Source organism: Lethenteron reissneri, unplaced genomic scaffold (genome assembly GCF_015708825.2).
Source record: "Lethenteron reissneri isolate LAM-NWPU_2019-01 unplaced genomic scaffold, ASM1570882v1 scaffold_1398, whole genome shotgun sequence".
Taxonomy (NCBI): Eukaryota; Metazoa; Chordata; class Hyperoartia; order Petromyzontiformes; family Petromyzontidae; genus Lethenteron; species Lethenteron reissneri.
This window is the reverse complement of record NW_026891111.1, coordinates 95,061-115,068: the sequence shown is the minus strand read 5'-3', so window position 1 is coordinate 115,068 and position 20,008 is coordinate 95,061. Positions and strand designations below refer to the sequence as shown.

At 45.9% G+C, this 20,008-nt stretch overlaps 1 long non-coding RNA gene across 1 annotated transcript; it reads left to right on the top strand.

Annotated features, from left to right (window-relative positions):
* The first annotated feature begins 3,126 nt into the window (after nucleotides 1-3,126).
* LOC133362183 (uncharacterized) lies at nucleotides 3,127-7,293 on the top strand. The gene is made up of 3 exons (XR_009757466.1): nucleotides 3,127-3,653; nucleotides 4,460-4,540; nucleotides 6,472-7,293. It is a non-coding gene; the product is annotated as an uncharacterized LOC133362183 (long non-coding RNA).
* Nucleotides 7,294-20,008: the final 12,715 nt, after the last annotated feature.

Here is a 20,008-nt window from a genome sequence, read left to right as displayed (position 1 = left end):
TGCCCGATGATGCTGGATGCAATTACCAGCGAAACGTCGTACTCAAATTGTAAATGTTGTGGCTTCAACACACCGGTGGGCTAAAGCAGTGAACTATTTGTTTCTTTTTGTTTCCATTTTGACTGCTTGTGTTGTGGTTATTGCAAACATGATGCCTTGTATAATGGTGTCAGTTTTGTACCAATTTAAATGGTAAAAACCTACTATACGGTATTGACAGCGTTGTTGTTGTTTGTTTGTTACATTGGCGGCATTCCACCGGCGGCATCGGGGCCGGATTGAGGTTTATTGTAGGCCTCAGGCACTTCTGTTTCACAGGCCTTCAGTGGTAATGTTCTACAACTGCTACGGCTGCTAACTTCTGTTGCACAGGCCTTCAGTGGTAATGTTCTACAACTGCTACGGCTGCTAACCCATGTCACTAACTCCCTCCGCTGTCACTCGGATTCTTTCACGCGGCACTTGAAACTGGACGTGCGTCGTCGCTGCCGACACGTCAGAGGTCGCAGCCGGGTACCCGATACCCATACCCTACCCGATACCCGGCTACCCGTACCCGGCCGGGTACGGGTACCCATTTGCGACCCTGGTGTGGCCGGGTACGGGTACGGGTAAGGAATCAAAACCCGTTTGCGACCTCTGGTCTGCATACACTTTGCCAAGACTAGCGGTGAGCATTTAAAAATGCGCTGTTGTTGTCATCAACAGGATTGCGAAGGGCAATCCTCTTCCTCCTCGTCCTCCTCCTCCCGACGCGGTCGAGACGGAGGAGGCCGCCCCCCGGCAGATGGCGATAACGGCGGCAGATGCGTTGCAGCTGCAAGGCTACCTGCGCGCGATAGAGCGGCGGCTGGACCTGACGATTTCCCCATCGCCCCGACGGGCCAGGGCAGCGTGGGGACACGGGGAGAGCGGAACAGGGAGAGGTGGGGGAGGCGGAGAGGGAGGACGGCGGGGGTCTCCGGCCTCACACTCGGCCGCGGCGGCCGTGAGCAGAAGCCCCCAAGTGCAGCTCGGCAAGAAACACGAAGCGGCGGCGGCAGCAGCAGCAGACGACGAAGTGGAAGATTCCGGAGAAAAACAAGAAGAGGGCAAGGCCGCCTCTAGGAAGGGAAGGGCTGTCCGATCGGAGAAATATTTACCCATCTCAGTTTAAGTTTCCTTACTCTTTGGTTCTTTCGGTAAAGTCCCGTAGGTGTGAATACATATTTTTGTTTTGTTTTATTTTATTTCTACCCACGTGACTTTACCAAATGAATCAAAGAGGATGGATTCCTGCAGCCACGAAAGCTTCAAATCGCCTTTTAAGTTTCCTGTTGCGAGTTTAACGCCGAGCTATTCACAAATAAAGGTCTTCTCTTTGGGGGGTCAGATCTCGCGTGAGTTGTGGATGTGTCGTTGTGCCCCCCACCACCCGACATCAGATTCCCACCACTACAGTACTATACACTACACAACTATACACTACACTACTATACAGTACACTATACACTACACTACTATACAGTACACTACTATACACTACTATACACTACACTATACACTATAGTAATATACACTACAGTAATATACACTACACTATACACTACACAACTATACACTACACTATACACTACAGTACTAAACAATACACTACTATACACTACACTACTATACACTACTATACAGTACACTACTATACACTACACTATACACTACAGTAATATAGACTACACAGCTATACACTACAGTAATATACACTACACTATACACTACACTATACACTACACTACTATACACTACTGTACTATACACTACACTACTATACACTACACTATACACTGCACTATACACTACAGTATCTTCTTGGTTTTTTCGGTAAAGTCACGTAGAAGGGAAATAATAAAATAATAAAAATAAAACATAATAAAATAGTATTTAATTATGTAATATTATTTGTTTTATTTTTATTATTTTATTTTTTCCCTTCTACGTGACTTTACCGAAAAAATAAAGAAGATGAATCCCTGCAGTCACGAAAGCTTTAAATCGAAATATACACTTCAGTAATATAGACTCCACACTACACCACGTGACACGATGCTACCGGTGGAGGGGAGGGGCTGTCACGTGCTGGGGGGGGGTTTGAGGAATGAGGCTATGTGAGCCAATCAGGGGAGGGTGCGCGTGTCACGTGATCAAAGGAATCGCTTGTTTAGCAAACGATTCGCTTGCCCTCGAATCGATCTCCGTTGGATTCCAAGGAATCGACGTTACAAGCCTGCAGCACTTTTCCGGATCGACTCGAAAAGGGGAATCGACCATGAAACCACGATTCACGATCCACAGCTGTTGACTCATCTGCTCCAGCCGAGGCACAGACAATGCGACTACCACAACTACCGCACGTACCACAACTACCACACGTACCACTGCTACCACACGTACCACTACTACCACACGTACCACTACTACCGCACGTACCACAACTACCACACGTACCACTACTACCGCACGTACCACAACTACCACACGTACCACTACTACCGCACGTACCACAACTACCCCACGTACCACTACTACCACACGTACCACACGTACCACAACTACCGCACGTACCACTACTACCACACGTACCACTGCTACCACACGTACCACTACTACCACACGTACCACTACTACCACACGTACCACAACTACCGCACGTACCACTACTACCACACGTACCACTGCTACCACACGTACCACTACTACCACACGTACCACAACTACCACACGTACCACAACTACCGCACGTACCACTACTACCACACGTACCACTGCTACCACACGTACCACTACTACCACACGTACCACTACTACCGCACGTACCACAACTACCGCACGTACCACAACTACCACACGTACCACTACTACCGCACGTACCACAACTACCGCATGTACCACTACTACCACACGTACCACAACTACCGCACGTACCACTACTACCACACGTACCACAACTACCACACGTACCACTACTACCGCACGTACCACAACTACCGCACGTACCACTACTACCACACGTACCACAACTACCACACGTACCACAACTACCGCACGTACCACTACTACCACACGTACCACAACTACCACATGTACCACAACTACCACACGTACCAGTACCACCACACGTACCACTACTACCACACGTACCAGTACTACTAGAATTGGTACTACAACTAGTAGCGATCCTACTAGTACCGCTTGTACTCACACTACAACTAGTACTACTGCAAGGCCTACTACAACTAGTACTACCAGTAGTACTGCTAGTACGACTACTGCACTACTACCAGTACTACAGCTACTACCAGTACTACTACCAGTACTACCGGTACTACTACCAGTACTACAACTACTACCAGTACTACAACTACCAATACTACTGGTACTACTACCAGTACTACAACTACTACCAGTACTACAACTACTATCTGTACTACTACCAGTACTACAACTACTACCAATACTACTACCAGTACTACAACTACTACCTGTACTACTACCAGTTCTACCGGTACTACTACGACTACTGCTATCACTACTACCGCCTCTATATCTACGAAAAATACTGCTACCCCTACAACTACCCGTCAGTTACTACTACAACCACTACTCCAACTCAGGCAGGGGTGAGTCTATGGTGCAGTGTTGAGTCTGTGGGCAGTGTTGAGTCTTTGATGCAGGTTGAGTCTATGGTGCAGTGTTGAGGTCTATGGGTAGTGTTGAGTCTATGGGCAAAGTTGAGTCTATGGTGCAGTGCTGAGTCTGTGGGCAGTGTTGAGTCTGTGGGCAGTGCTGAGTCTATGGTGCAGTGTTGAGTCTATGGGCAGTGTTGAGTCTGTGGGCAGTGTTGAGTCTATGGTGCAGTGTTGAGTCTATGGGCAGTGTTGAGTCTATGGGCAGTGTTGAGTCTATGGGTAGTGTTGAGTCTATGGGCAGTGTTGAGTCTATGGGTAGTGTTGAGTCTATAGGCAGTGTTGAGTCTGTGGGTAGTGTTGAGTCTGTGGGCAGTGTTGAGCCTGTGGGTAGTGTTGAGTCTATGGGCAGTGTTGAGTCTGTGGGTAGTGTTGAGTCTATGGGGAGTGTTGAGTCTGTGGGCAGTGTTGAGTCTGTGGGCAGTGTTGAGTCTGTGGGCAGTGTTGAGTCTGTGGGCAGTGTTGAGTCTGTGGGCAGTGTTGAGTCTGTGGGTAGTGTTGAGTCTGTGGGCAGTGTTAAGTCTATGGTGCAGTGTTGAGTCTATGGGCAGTGTTGAGTCTATGGGCAGTGTTGAGTCTGTGGGCAGTGTTAAGTCTATGGTGCAGTGTTGAGTCTATGGGCAGTGTTGAGTCTATGGGCAGTGTTGAGTCTGTGGGCAGTGTTAAGTCTATGGTGCAGTGTTGAGTCTATGGTGCAGTGTGTATAGTACAAATCCTTACGCCATGATCCGATGTTCCAGTGTGCAGGTGACGTCACCGGTAGAGGCGGTCTGCAGACGCCGTCGGAACGCCCTCCGCCGTAGGAGGGGGTCGATTCTCCGGTTCACTCATCCACCCACAATCATCCACTCACACCCACAATCACCCACAATCACCCACTCACACCCACAATCACCCACTCACACCCACAATCACCCACTCACACCCACAATCACCCACTCACACCCACTCACACCCACTCACACCCACAATCACCCACTCACATCCACAATCACCCACTCACACCCACAATCACCCACTCACACCCACTCACACCCACAATCACCCACTCACACCCACAATCACCCACTCACACCCACAATCACCCACTCACACCCACAATCACCCACTCACACCCACTCACACCCACAATCACCCACTCACACCCACAATCTCCCACTCACACCCACAATCACCCACTCACACCCACAATCACCCACTCACACCCACAATCACCCACTCACACCCATAATTACCCACTCACACCCACTCACACCCACAATCACCCACTCACACCCACTTACACCCACAATCACCCACTCACACCCACAATCACCCACTCACACCCACAATCACCCACTCACACCCACAATCACCCACTCACACCCACAATTACCCACTCACCCACAATCACCCACTCACACCCACAATCACCCACTCACACCCACAATCACCCACTCACACCCACTCACACCCACAATCACCCACTCACACCCACAATTACCCACTCACACACAATCACCCACTCACACCCACAATCACCCACCCACTCACCCAGTCACTCACCCACTCACACCCACAATCACACACACACTCACTCACCCAGTCACTCACACACTCACTCACCCAGTCACTCACCCACACAATCACCCACAATCACCCACTCACACCCACAATCACCCACCCACTCACTCACCCAGTCACTCACCCACTCACACACACACCCACAATCACCCACTCACTCACCCACCCAGTCACCCACTCACTCATCCACACACCCACAATCACCCACTCACTCATTCACCCAGTCACCCACCCAGTCACCCACTCACTCAACCACCCACTCACCCACCCACTCACTCACCCACTTACTCACCCACCCACTCAACCACTCAGTCACTCAACCACTCACCTACTCACCCACCCACTCACCCACCCACTCACCCAACCACTCACTCAACCACTCACCCACCCACTTACCCACTCACTCAACCACTCACTCAACCACTTACTTACCCACCCACTCACTCACCCACCTACGCACCCACTCACTCAACCACTCACTCACTTACCCACTCACCCACCCACCTACTCACCCACCCACTCACTCAACCACTCATTCACCCACTCACCCACCCACTCACTCACCCACCCACTCAACCACTCGCTCACCCACCCACTTACTCACCCACTCGCTCACCCACTCACTCAACCACTCACCCACCCACTTACTCATCCACTCACCCACCCACTCACTCAAACACTCACTCATCCACTCACCCACCCACCCACCCACTCACTCAACCACTCACCCACCCACTTACTCGCCCACTCACTCACCCACCCACCCACTCACCCACCTACTCACTCAACCATTCACTCAACCACTCACCCACCCACTCACCCAACTACTCACTCAACCACTCACCCACCTACTCACCCACCCACTCACTCAACCACTCACTCACCCACCCACTTACCCACTCACCCACCTACTCACTCACTCACCCACTCACCCACCCACTCACTCACCCACTTACACACCCACCCACTCACTTAACCACTCACTCAACCACTCACTCACCCACCCACTTACCCACCCACTCACCCACCCACTCCACCACTCACTCAACCACTCACCCACCTACTCACCCACTCACTCACCCAGTCACCCACTTACCCACCTACTCACCCACCCACTCACCCACCCACTTGCTCAACCACTTACTCAACCATCACTCAACCACTCACCCACCTACTCACTCACCCACAGGTCCGAGAGAGCCATGAGAGGAGGAGGAGCAGGAGGCCTCGGGCGGACTGGGTCACCCAATTTACGGAGGTGGTCACGCTCCACTCCCACGGCAGTCGAGCTTGTACAAGGTTGGCCGCCTGTCCGAACGCCCATGGCGTCAGCAGAGGCGTCTCCTCTCACCCGACCAGGAAGCGCCCCCCCCCCCCCACACTTTATGGACGCCGCTGGAGGAGCCGGCACCGCTGACGGGCACAGAGCCCTCGGGCACGGCGATCGACGCGGGATCAATCTTCACCGGGCCGGCGGTGGTGATGGGGTTCCGTTGAAGGCTCCGCGGTCGAGCTGACGGCAGCGCGGAACCCAGAGAGAGAGAGACGGCGAAGGGTCCCCTCAGGGAGTGATGTAGGATCACCCTCAGCGGGGGCCGATACCGCTGGATGCCATCGGAGCAGAAACCGCGCCAAAATCCCCTAGGCCCAACGGTAGAATCCCCGAGGCTGTAAAATGGCCGTGCCTTTCAGACAATGGCCTCACTCCCGTGAGCTCTGAAATCTTATTTTCAGCCCTAAGGCTGTCATTCCCACATTTAAGCACGAGTGTGGAGATGATTGTGTTCTCTAAGTAATAATTCTAAAGCAATTTTACTCAATTCCTAGTAATGTGTGTGTGCGTGGATTCCGTCGCGATATAGAATGTTTCCTCTGAGACAAATTCGAACTGTAAAAACATGCTTGAGTATTGCAATTACGTTTTCATTTGCAACAATTGTATCATCTGTTAGCATGTGCATTGCAGTGTCACCTTGAAAGTATGCTTGAATTCCAACCCTTACACGTCACAAAGTTTTGAACATGTACTTGTTATCGCATGTAAATGTACAATTTAATAATTCTGACAAGATTGTTGGCTTGTGTTGCCACTGTTCCTCTGACTATCACCGTGTTTTTTTGCAGTAATTTGTACACTGACATCGCTGTGCGTGACAATAAATTAGCCGTCTCTGTTCAGGGCTTGGTGTTGCAATGCCACTTTCCCCAAATTAGAAGTAGATAAACTCAACAATCCCCAAATGAGACGCGGATAACCAGAGTTTACCCGTATTTAGTAGCCTAACACATGGCGATGAACGTGGTTGACTACGTACGGTGTGAAAGACGTTCAGCATACAGAGAGACACGAAGCTATTGTGAAACCCAATGGTGTTATTCCTTTTCACTCACATCACGATGTGATACATCAATGTTGTCAGACTTAAATCAAATTTCATTATGTGTAGAGGAGTAAAATGGGGACGTGACGTCAGGTGTGCCGTTCAGTGCGATGACGTCACCTCTCCTAGGAGCACACTCTTAAAGTGAGTGCTCCTAATCTCAGCTTGTTACCTGTATAAAAGACACCTGTTCACAGAAGCAATCAATCAGATTCCAAACTCTCCACCATGGCCAAGACCAAAGAGCTCTACAAGGATGTCAGCGACAAGATTGTAGACCTACGTTTGAATGTTGAAGCGAGATTCATCGATGTCGTCACGACTGATAATACAAACCCCTAGACAACTAGAGAGCCAGTAACAAGTCGCGATACACTTTGTGCATAATCGCAAATAATCATAAACACAATACTCTTTGGTTCTTTCGGTAGTCACGTAGGTATGAAATAAAATGTGTTGCGCCCCAAACGTCGCGATTTATTTTATTTTATACCCCACGTGACTTTACCGAAAGAACCAAGAGTATGGATTCTTGCAGTCACGAAAACTTCAAATCACAATAATAACACAACACACATGAATGTGCTGTATCTCAATGGGGGCCTCATTGTTAAAGGTCATAAAGCAATAAATAAATCGCAAAGATCCGTGATACATTCTAGATTTGAAGCTTTCTTGACTGCAAGGATTAATATTCTTTGGTTTTTTCGATAGTCACGTAGGTAAAAAATTAATAAAAGTAAAATAAAAATCACAACGTTTCGGAGGCAACACAAGCTTCCGTCTTCAGGTGGAACCGTCGTGATTTTTATTTTATTTTACTTTTATTAATTACATTTTTTTACCTACGTGACTTTACCGAAAAAACCCAAAGATTATGACTATCCGTGATACAGTTCAAATCAATTCCATTAACACTTCCCAGCGACCTCAGACGGTTGAACAAAAGGCAGAAATTATATTAAAGCTCGTTAATAAATAATGCAATGAAATGGGTGGGTGGGTGTGATGTAAAAGCACACAGACAGGGGAGTGACATCCTCTTTTTATTACACGCTTTTATTTAACTCACTCAGTCTGTTGTATCCTCCAAAAAACATCTTCTCTAACTCAAATTTTACCCACTTCCCAATGTGCTATCGACTACAAACTTGCAATACCTGCGTCATACTGACAACACGATATTCTATCATAAAACATCCAAAACATATTTTTTAAACATTTTACACGCTTTTATTTAACTAACTCAGTCTGTTGTCTCCTCCAAAAAACATCTTCTCTAATAACTCAAATTTTACCCACTTCCCAAAGTGCTATCGACTGCAAACTTGAAATACCTACGTCATACTGATGACAACACGATATTCTATCATAAAACATCCAAAACATATTTTTAAACATTTTACACGCTTTTATGTAACTCACTCAGTCTGTTGTATCCTCCAAAAAACGTCTTCTCCAACTCATAATTTTACCCACTTCCCAATGTGCTATCGACTGCAAACTTGAAATATCTACGTCATACTGATGACAACACGATATTCTATCATAAAACATCCAAAACATATTTTTAAAACATTTTACACGCTTTTATGTCACTCACTCCGTCGGTTGTTGTATCCTCAAATCTTGAAACTCACTTTTAACCGTCTTCACAATGTCGTATCGACTGCAAACTTGGCATAGGTACGTCATACCGATGACAATACTATATTCTATCATTAAACATAACTTCAACATCCGCGAAGCTCCTTCTCAAGATGTGAAATATTCGGTGCCCTTGGCAGCTTTGCATCCCGGGTGAGCGCGCAATCTCCATTTCGCCCCCGCCCCATCAGGCGAAGTTCCAGTTGATTTTGTCGAGTCGAGCCTGAGAAGTCGAGAGACCACGAGGGAGTTGCGTTTGTCGGAGCGAGCGGCGGCCCCGATGTTCCCCAAAAATACGACAGCTTTATTGAGATACCCGATAAGCTCGTCCCTAGCTACCGACAGGCCATGTGACCATTCAGAAGAACTCGCAGAGCATTACAGGACTCCTCATTTATCCACGAGATTATAACATCGGAGGGGAACCACGGTGGATAGATGTTGATTACCTCTCCTGGTGTACAGGAGGTTGTGGGTTTGATCTCGACCCTGACGACGCCTGCTGCTGTATGTTTGGAGTTTGAGTGTCTCTCATCATCATGGTGGCTAGCAGATGTTGACTATCTCGCCTGGTGTACAGGAGGTTGTGGGTTTGATCTCGACCCTGACGACGCCTGCTGCTGTATGTTTGGAGTTTGAGTGTCTCTCATCATCATGGTGGCTAGCAGATGTTGACTATCTCGCCTGGTGTACAGGAGGTTGTGGGTTTGATCTCGACCCTGACGACGCCTGCTGCTGTATGTTTGGAGTTTGAGTGTCTCTCATCATGGTGGCTAGCAGATGTTGACTATCTCGCCTGGTGTACAGGAGGTTGTGTGTTTGATCTCGACCCTGACGCCTGCTGCTGTGTTTGGATTTTGAGTGTCTCTCATCATCATGGTGGCTAGCAGATGTTGATTACCTCGCCTGGTGTACAGGAGGTCGTGGGTTTGATCTCGACCCTGACGACGCCTGCTGCTGTATGTTTGGAGTTTGAGTGTCTCTCATCATCATGGTGGCTAGCAGATGTTGACTATCTCGCCTGGTGTACAGGAGGTCGTGGGTTTGATCTCGACCCTGAAGACGCCTGCTGCTGTATGTTTGAAGTTTGCGCATCTCTCTCCCCATGGTTGTGTGGATTTTTTTCCCGGCACCCTGCGGCTTTTCCCCTCCATGTGCATTGGCCGCTGCTATAAAAGTCCACGTGACAAGCCACCTCATTCGGCGAGGTCGCTTTCGGAAAAAAAAGACCTCTCTATCTCAGTGGGCCTTGCCTGGTGAAATATATAGTAAACAGTTAGTAAGTCACATGACCAAGACGTACAATTCCGCAGGCTGCAATTGACAAGACCCAGGGGGTGGCAGCCTGACGCGTCGGAGCTGCATGCGGCCCTTTAAGGACTGCTTTGTGACGTCATTCATCACGTGCATTGAGGCTCTTTAAGGACTGCTTTGTGACGTCATTCATCATGTGCATTGAGGCTCTTTAAGGACTGCTTTGTGACGTCATTCATCACGTGCATTGAGGCTCTTTAAGGACTGCTTTGTGACGTCATTCACCACGTGCATTGAGGCTCTTTAAGGGTTGCTTTGTGATGTCATTCATCACGTGCATTGAGGCTCTTTAAGGACTGCTTTGTGACGTCATTCATCACGTGCATTGAGGCCCTTTAAGGACTGCTTTGTGACGTCATTCATGACGTGCATTGAGGCCCTTTAAGGGCTGCTTTGTGACGTCATTCATCACGTGCATTGAGGCTCTTTAAGGGCTGCTTTGTGACGTCATTCATCACGTGCAAATAGGCTCTTTAAGGGTTGCTTTGTGACGTCATTCATCACGTGCATTGAGGCCCTTTAAGGGTTGCTTTGTGACGTCATTCATCACGTGCATTGAGGTACAGTTCTCGCAATCATCCATAAGTGAGTTTTGCCGGGAGAAAAGCGCCGAGTAGTTAAGAGTTGAGTTCTTGCCGAGGCAGACTTAAGTATCGCTGAAAGTTTTCCTCGACGCTTTTTCATTTTCGAGTCACTTGCAGATAAAGGACTTGGAGAAGTCGTACTGCACTGAGCTAAGAGTTGTGAGCTGAGACGTGGAACAGGTGGAGATTTGAGTCGTCGCACACCGATAGTGCCCGAGCGACAGGCTGTAAAAGTTGTTGGTTAAGCCCAGTGACTTGACGTTGTATTTGGTGGAGAGGCCAGGGGAGAGGGGGGGGTCACGTGCAGGCTGCTGCTACAGGCAGCGTGCTGGGCCCGACACGCCACGTTTGAATGTTGAAGCGAGATTCATCGATGTCGTCACGATTGACAATACAAACCCCTAGACAACTAGAGAGCCAGTAACAAGTCGCGATACACTTTGTGCACAATCGAAAATAATCATAAACATACATATTAGTCAAGAATATAAATCACAACAATAATACTCTTTGGTTCTTTCGGTAGTCACGTAGATATAAAATAAAATGTGTTGCGCCCGAAACGTGACTTTACTGAAAGAACCAAAGAGTATGGATTCTTGCAGTCACGAAAACTTCAAATAACAATAATAACACACACAACAAACACGTTTTTGTAATGACACATCTAACATTACATTGCACAATCAACATTTCTGAAAACTTTCGAATTTTCACAATGCAATTATGAAAATTACAATGGGTCTCTGTGGGAGTCTATGGGTCTCTGTATGATGAGTTTACGGGTCTTTGTGTCTATGGGTGTTTGTGAATCTATGGGTCTCTGTGTGACGAGTCGATGGTCTCTGTGGTGAGTCTATGGGTCTCTGTATGAGTCTATGGGTCTCTAAATGATGAGTCTATGGGTCTCTGTGGTGAGCCTATGGGTCTCTGTATGAGTCTATGGGTCTGAGTATATGGGTCTCTGTATGACGAGTCTATGGCTCTTGAGTCTATGGGTCTCTAAATGATGAGTCTATGGATTTGTGTGATTAGTCTATGAATATCTGCGTGATGAATATATTGGTCTGCGTTATGAGTCTATGGGTCTCTTTGTGAGTCTATGGGTCTCTGTATGAGTCTATGGGTCTGTGAGTATATGGGTCTCTGTATGACGAGTCTATGGCTCTGCGTGAGTCTATGGGTCTCTAAATGATGAGTCTATGGATTTGTGTGATTAGTCTATGGGTATCTGCATGATGAATCTATTGGTCTGCGTTATGAGTCTATGGGTCTCTTTGTGAGTCTATGGGTCTCTGTGAGTCTATGTGTATGTGTGATTAGTCTATGGGTATCTGCGTGATGAATCTATTGGTCTGCGTGACGAGTCTATGGGTCTCTTTGTGAGTCTATGGTTATGTGTGATTAGTCTATGGGTATCTGCGTGATGAATCTATTGGTCTGCGTTATGAGTCTATGGGTCTCTTTGTGAGCCTATGGGTCTCTATGTTACATTATACACTAGTGAGTGGGTGGGTGGCCAGCAATACGGCTGAACGCATTTGTCTCCCTAGGGGCAATGTTTACAAACCGCACCAGGTATACAGTATATATACTTATATTTACTGCGATTTATAAGTCCCCCCCCCCAAAAAAAAGAAAACGGCGCACAAATGGATCCCTGGAATATGGCCAAAGTCCTTTTCCAGTTTACTAAACACATTATTTTTCCCCGCTAATGCCGACCAAGCTAAATGACCCCTTTTTCAGAAGCGACGGGGTCATCACAAGCGACAATCTCTATTTTCATCCTCCTGCTTCACGCAGACTCCATCCACCAGGAGGTCGCCACCTGGAGTCGAACCCTGACCTTCACGCTTCACCGTTGTCTCTTCTTCACACTTCACCATCACTCCTGGCCACGTAGCGAAGTTGTCATTTTCTTCCGATTCTTGTTTTATGAAAGATGGACTCATGGGAGCAGCACTTTGACCATCGCAAGTAGATTTCACCCTCTCATGGACCTTCTCATGGATCCCTGGAATGTGGCCAAAGTCCTTTTCCAGTTCACTAGACAAACACATTTTTTTTTCCCGGTAATGCCAACCAAGCTGAAATGACCCCTTTTTCAAAAGCAACGGGGTCATCACAAGTGACAATCTCGATTCTCATCCTCCTTCTTCACGCCGACTCCATCCACCAGGTCGCCACCTGGAGTCGAACCCTGACCTTCACGCTTCACCGTTGTCTCTTCTTCACACTTCACCATCACTCCTGGCCACGTAGCGAAGTTGTAATTTTCTTCCGGTTCTTGTTTATGCGAGATGGACTCATGGGAGCAGCACTTTGACCATCGCAAGTAGATTTCACCCTCTCATGGATCTTCTCATGCTTCTTTCGTTTTCCTGACGCAATAAACCCTTTCCCACACACGGTGCACTTGAATGGCTTTTCGCCCGTGTGCGTTCTCTCGTGAACTCGAAGATAACTTGATTGTACAATGCCTTCCCACACGCACTGCACTTGTAGAGCTTCTCACCCGTGTGCGTTCTCTTGTGAATCCGAAGAGAGCTTGACTGGACAAATGCCTTCCCACACACGGTGCACTTGAATGGCTTCTCACCCGTGTGCTTTCTCTGATGAACTCGAAGATATCTTGAAAGGACAAATGCCTTCCCACACACGATGCACTTGTAGGGCTTCTCGCCCGTGTGCGTTCTCTGATGAACTCGAAGATATCTTGAATGGACAAATGCCTTCCCACACACGGTGCACTTGAATGGTTTTTCGCCCGTGTGTGTTTTCTGGTGAACTCGAAAATTAGATGGATATATAAAATGTTTCTCGCAGATGGCGCACTTGAATGGCTTTTCCCCCGTGTGTGTTCTCTGATGATATGTTAAATATTGTAAACGAGCAAATGCCTTCCCACACGTGGTGCACTTGAATGGTTTTTTCGCCCGTGTGCGTTCTCTGGTGAACTAGAAAATATGATGAATGTACAAATGTTTTCTCGCAGATGGCGCACTTGAATGGCTTTCCCCCCATGTGTGTTCTCTGATGATGTTCAAGAGTTTGTAAACGAGCAAATGCCTTCCCACACGTGGTGCACTTGAATGGCTTTTCGCCCGTGTGTGTTCTCGCATGCAGCTTGAAGTGTCCAGTGTGATCCGTGCTGTAGGCACACCGGTCGCATTGATGCCTTTTAGCACGGGGCTCTGTCGAGGGCTTCTCCATGCGATCGACTCTGCAAATATACCTTACACTTAATTTGGAGCTTTCGTGACTGCAGGAATTATTCTTTGGTTCTTTCGGTAAAGTCACGTATAAAGATAAAATAATAACTTAAATTAAATACTAGCATACGACGTATCGATTGCAACACAAGCAATCATCATCAGGTATAAATTAAATAGAAACACAAATCTAGTATACTTAGAAATGTAATGTAATATAACAGAGAGTCGGATAACATAACAGTCAACACCCTATCTGGTTGAGAGATTAAATCTCTCTTTCATATTTAGCATTCTCAGGAAGAACGTAATCAACCAGGTAGGGTGTTGACTGTTATGTTATCCGACTCCCTGTTGTATTACATTACATTCTAAGTATACTAGATTTGTTTTTCTATTTAATTCATACCTGATGATGATTGCTTGTGTTCCAATCGAAACGTCGTATGCTAGTATTTAATTCAATTTAATATTTTATCTTTATACGTGACTTTACCGAAAGAACCAAAGAATTATACCTTACACTTTACACACAACATGAAATCGACTGCAGATATACCTTACACATTACAACATGCACACACGCACTACAGAGACATCCCCCGTGTGCAGGGAGCCCCCCCCCCCTGCATCCCTCCTCCCTGGCTCCTCCCCCTTCTCACCCTCTATAAGAGCGTGTCACTAAGAGTTCCCTGCTCACAGCAGTGATTGTGCTCTGGTTGTCCCACCTGATGACGGAAGCTTGTGTTGCCTCCGAACGTCGTGATTGAATTATTTTCATATTCTTGGTTCTTTCGGTAAAGTCACGGAGAAGGAAATAATAAATAAAATAAAACTATAAATATATGAAGCTTGTGTTGCAGTCGAAACGTCATGAGAATTTTAATTGTTTATATTTATATTATTTTATTATTTCCCTTCTATGTGACTTTACCTAAAGAACCAAAGAGTATACATCTCCAGATATTAAGAGAAAGTTCATTTCATTCGTGAATGATATTATTTCTTGTTAGCTTGTAAAAAATACATTTTATTATATCTTTTTCATCTACGTGACTTTACCTAAAGAACCAAGAGTATAGACCTCCAGATATTAAGAGAAAAGTAATTTCATTAGTGAATGATGAATATTATTTCTTGTTAGCCTTGTAAAAAATACATTTTATTATATTTTGTTCATCTACGTGACTTTACCTAAAGAACCAAAGAGTATTGACCTCCAGAGATTAAGTGAAAAGTAATTTCATTCGTGAATGATGAATTTTATTTCTTGTTAGCCTTATAAAAAAAACATTTTTTCATCTATGTGACTTTACCTAAAGAACCAATAAAAACAGATGTTATTATAATTTGTAATAATAAATAATAATAAAATTGTCATTATTTTTACTAATTAAAGAATTATAAAGATATTAAGAGAAAAGTAAAAATAAAAACATTTTATTATTTTTCTTTAACTTTGTTTTCCTTTTGTAAATATTACTGGGGGGGGGGGGGGGGAGAGTGAGTGAGATAGTGAGTGTGTGAGAGTGAGTGAGTGATTGTGAGATAGTGAGTGTGAGATAGTGAGTGTGTGAGTGTGAATGTGTCAGAGTGAGAGTGTAAGTGTGTAAGAGTGTGAGAGATAGTGAGTGAGAGTGTGTGAGTGAGTGTGAGATTGTCAGTGTGTGCGTGTGTGAGATTGTGAGTGAGTGAGTCAGTGTGTGAGATAGTGTGTGAGAGTGTAAGAGTGAGTGTCATTGTGAGTGAGATAGTGAGTGAGATTGTGAGCTTGTGAGAGAGGTGAGATTGAGTGTGAGTGTGGTGAGTGAGTGAGTGTGAGATTGTGAGTGATTGTGAGTGTGTAAGAGTGAGTGAGAGTGAGTGATTGTGAGATAGTCAGAGTGAGTGAGTGAGATAGTGAGTGTGAGATTGTGAGTGCGTGATTGTGAGTGTGAGTGAGATAGTGAGTGAGAGTGTAAGAGTTTAAGAGTGAGTGATAGTGAGTGAGCGTGTGTAAGTGTGAGTGAGTGTGTCCAGTGAGAGATAGTGAGTGAGTGCGAGTGAGTGAGAGATTGTCAGAGTGAGTGTAAGTGTTGTAAGAGAGATTGTGAGATAGTGAGTGAGAGTGTGAGTGTTGTAAGTGTGAGTGAGTGTAAGAGTGTGAGTAAGAGTGAGTGTAAGTGTGTAAGAGCTAGTGAGTGAGATTGTGAGTGTGTGAGAGTGAGTGAGATTGTGAGTAAGAGTGTGTGAGAGTGAGTGAGATTGTGAGTGTGTAAGTGTGAGATAGTGAGTGTGTAAGAGTGAGTTAGTGAGTGATTGTGGTGACACTGACCGCTGTCGAATCGCCGTCATGGTCGAGGCCGCCATCTTGTCCCCCTCACGACTCTAAAATGGCCGCCAGCGAGGAGGGGGAGGAGCCAGAAAATTTGGCGGGAAACAAACCGCCGCGTCACGTGACAGGCGAGACACTCAACTGTGATTGGCTCCAAGGCGGAGAGAGATTTTTTTTTATTTTTAGAGGAAAACTTTTTTTGTACCGTACGTACGACTAATTACTAAACTCGCCATCAACACTAAACACTCGCGTTGGCATTCGAGCGATTTACATAAACAAAGTGAAAAATGTATTGGTTATGTAAATTATCAGAAATCTCATACAGGTATAAGGTACATAAAATGACCCAAATGAGATGTTGACTGGTAATTACATCTCAAACACAGCTGTCAACAGTGACAGAGCATGCTTGCCAACAAGGGCATTCAACTAATTTGATAACGTGGAAGTGTATGCAGAAGCGAATTATTACTGGCCAAGACTAATTAGAGAATCAATCGAAATTGAGAAAAATACAAATAATTTCAACCGCTGTGATAGCTACAGAGTCAGCACAGCCTGGAAGCGCTTGCAAGGGATTACACTTTATATATTGGTGCTTATCCTCAGAGCCACGAGTGGAAATTTCGCATTCCTACGGTGGATCAAATGATGTTTAGTCCGATCAATAATTTACAATGGGGTAGTTCATCAACTGTTGCACTGTTGCATAGTGCAGCAGTGGCCAATCGCATTCCTACGGTGGATCAAATGATGTTTAGTCCGATCAATAATTCCCAATGGGTAGTTCATCAACTGTTGCATTGTTGCATAGTGCAGCAGTGGCCAATTGCATTCCTACGGTGGATCAAATGATGTTTAGTCCGATCAATAATTTCCAATGGGTAGTTCATCAACTGTTGCATAGTGCAGCAGTGGCCAATCGCATTCCTACGGTGGATCAAATGATGTTTAGTCCGATCAATAATTCCCAATGGGTAGTTCATCAACTGTTGCATTGTTGCATAGTGCAGCAGTGGCCAATCGCATTCCTACGGTGGATCAAATGATGTTTAGTCCGATCAATAATTCCCAATGGGTAGTTCATCAACTGTTGCACTGTTGCATAGTGCAGCAGTGGCCAATTGCATTCCTACGGTGGATGAAATGATGTTTAGTCCGATCAATAATTTCCAATGGGTAGTTCATCAACTGTTGCATAGTGCAGCAGTGGCCAATCGCATTCCTACGGTGGATCAAATGATGTTTAGTCCGATCAATAATTCCCAATGGGTAGTTCATTAACTGTTGCACTGTTGCATAGTGCAGCAGTGGCCAATCGCATTCCTATGGTGGATCAAATGATGTTTAGTCCGATCAATAATTCCCAATGGGTAGTTCATCAACTGTTGCACTGTTGCATAGTGCAGCAGTGGCCAATTGCATTCCTACGGTGGATCAAATGATGTTTAGTCCGATCAATAATTCCCAATGGGTAGTTTCATCAACTGTTGCATAGTGCAGCAGTGGCCAATCACATTCCTACGGTGGATCAAATTATGTTTAGTCCGATCAATAATTCCCAATGGGTAGTTCATCAACTGTTGCACTGTTGCATAGTGCAGCAGTGGCCAATCGCATTCCTACGGTGGATCAAATGATGTTTAGTCCGATCAATAATTCCCAATGGGTAGTTCATCAACTGTTGCACTGTTGCATAGTGCAGCAGTGGCCAATCGCATTCCTACGGTGGATCAAATGATGTTTAGTCCGATCAATAATTCCCAATGGGTAGTTCATCAACTGTTGCACTGTTGCATAGTGCAGCAGTGGCCAATCGCATTCCTACGGTGGATCAAATGATGTTTAGTCCGATCAATAATTCCCAATGGTAGTTCATCAACTGTTGCACTGTTGCATAGTGCAGCAGTGGCCAATCGCATTCCTACGGTGGATCAAATGATGTTAGTCCGATCAATAATTCCCAATGGGTAGTTCATCAACTGTTGCACTGTTTCATAGTGCAGCAGTGGCCAATCGCATTCCTACGGTGGATCAAATGATGTTTAGTCCGATCAATAATTTCCAATAGGTAGTTCATCAACTGTTGCACTTTGGCAAGAGTGCAGAAGCTGGGCAATCGCGAGGCTGCGAATCCAGATCTTGGTCACGGAATGACTCGACTTTTACAGGGTCAATACATCGGGAAGCATCTTTTTAAAATCCTTTATATTAAGTTCACTTGCTTGCTTGCTTAGGACCGTGCAAATCTTTCGGTCGTGTTTTAACCCACTCCCCGTGATCCAATCGAGCTGACATTTTGCACACAGACTCGTTGTGCGTGACAATTAATGTTCGTGAAATTTTTTTCTCACAAATTTTACACTTTTTAGGGAATTTTTTAAAAAATATTTCATTACCAATTGCTTAATGCTGCCATGCAATCATCTGACCCATAGGTGGCAGCCATCTCAAGCCAGAGGACGAGAGGACTCTAGTAGTCGCCACACATATAAAGGATTTATAGTGAAAAACTTTGTTTTTACGGGTTTACTTGTTTAAATCCTTTATATTAAGTTCGCTTGCTTGCTTAGGACCGTGCAAATCTTTCGGTCGTTTTTTAACCCACTTCCCGTGATCCAATCGAGCTGACATTTTCCACACAGACTCGTTGTGCGTGACAATTAATGTTCGTGAAATTTTTTTCCCAAAATTTTACACTTTTTAGGACAAAAATATTATATTAATTACCAATTGCTTAATGGTGCCATGCAATCATCTGACCCATAAGTGACAGCCATCTCAAGCCAGAGGACGAGAGGACTCTAGTAGCCGCCACACATATAAAGGATTTATCGTGAAAAACTTTGTTTTTACGGGTTCATTTTTTGGTGAAGTCAGCAGCGGTTGTACTTGAGGAAGACTTAGCCCCTGTCGTGGGATGGCTGCGATGCCCACCGCTCGCTCAGTGCCGTCAACACATCGGGGGGGAAACCTTTTGTGACCGTTTGAAAGAAGTTTCAGGTCGTAGAATCGGACACAGCGCCCGGTGGCTGGGGCACAGATTGCCCATCAAAAAGTTGTAATTTTAAAAATCATCTCTCGGGGGGTCGATAAAGCGAGTACTACTTTGTGGAAAGCAAACAGAGGTTGTCCTGTACCGGTGTTTTTCACTCATTCTCATAGGGGGGGACCACTTTCGCCATGAAGGCATCATCAGTGTGGTGAGGGCCGCCACCACGCTTGAAACCATTTGGATTTCGACAGCAGCATGATTGGGGGGGGGGGG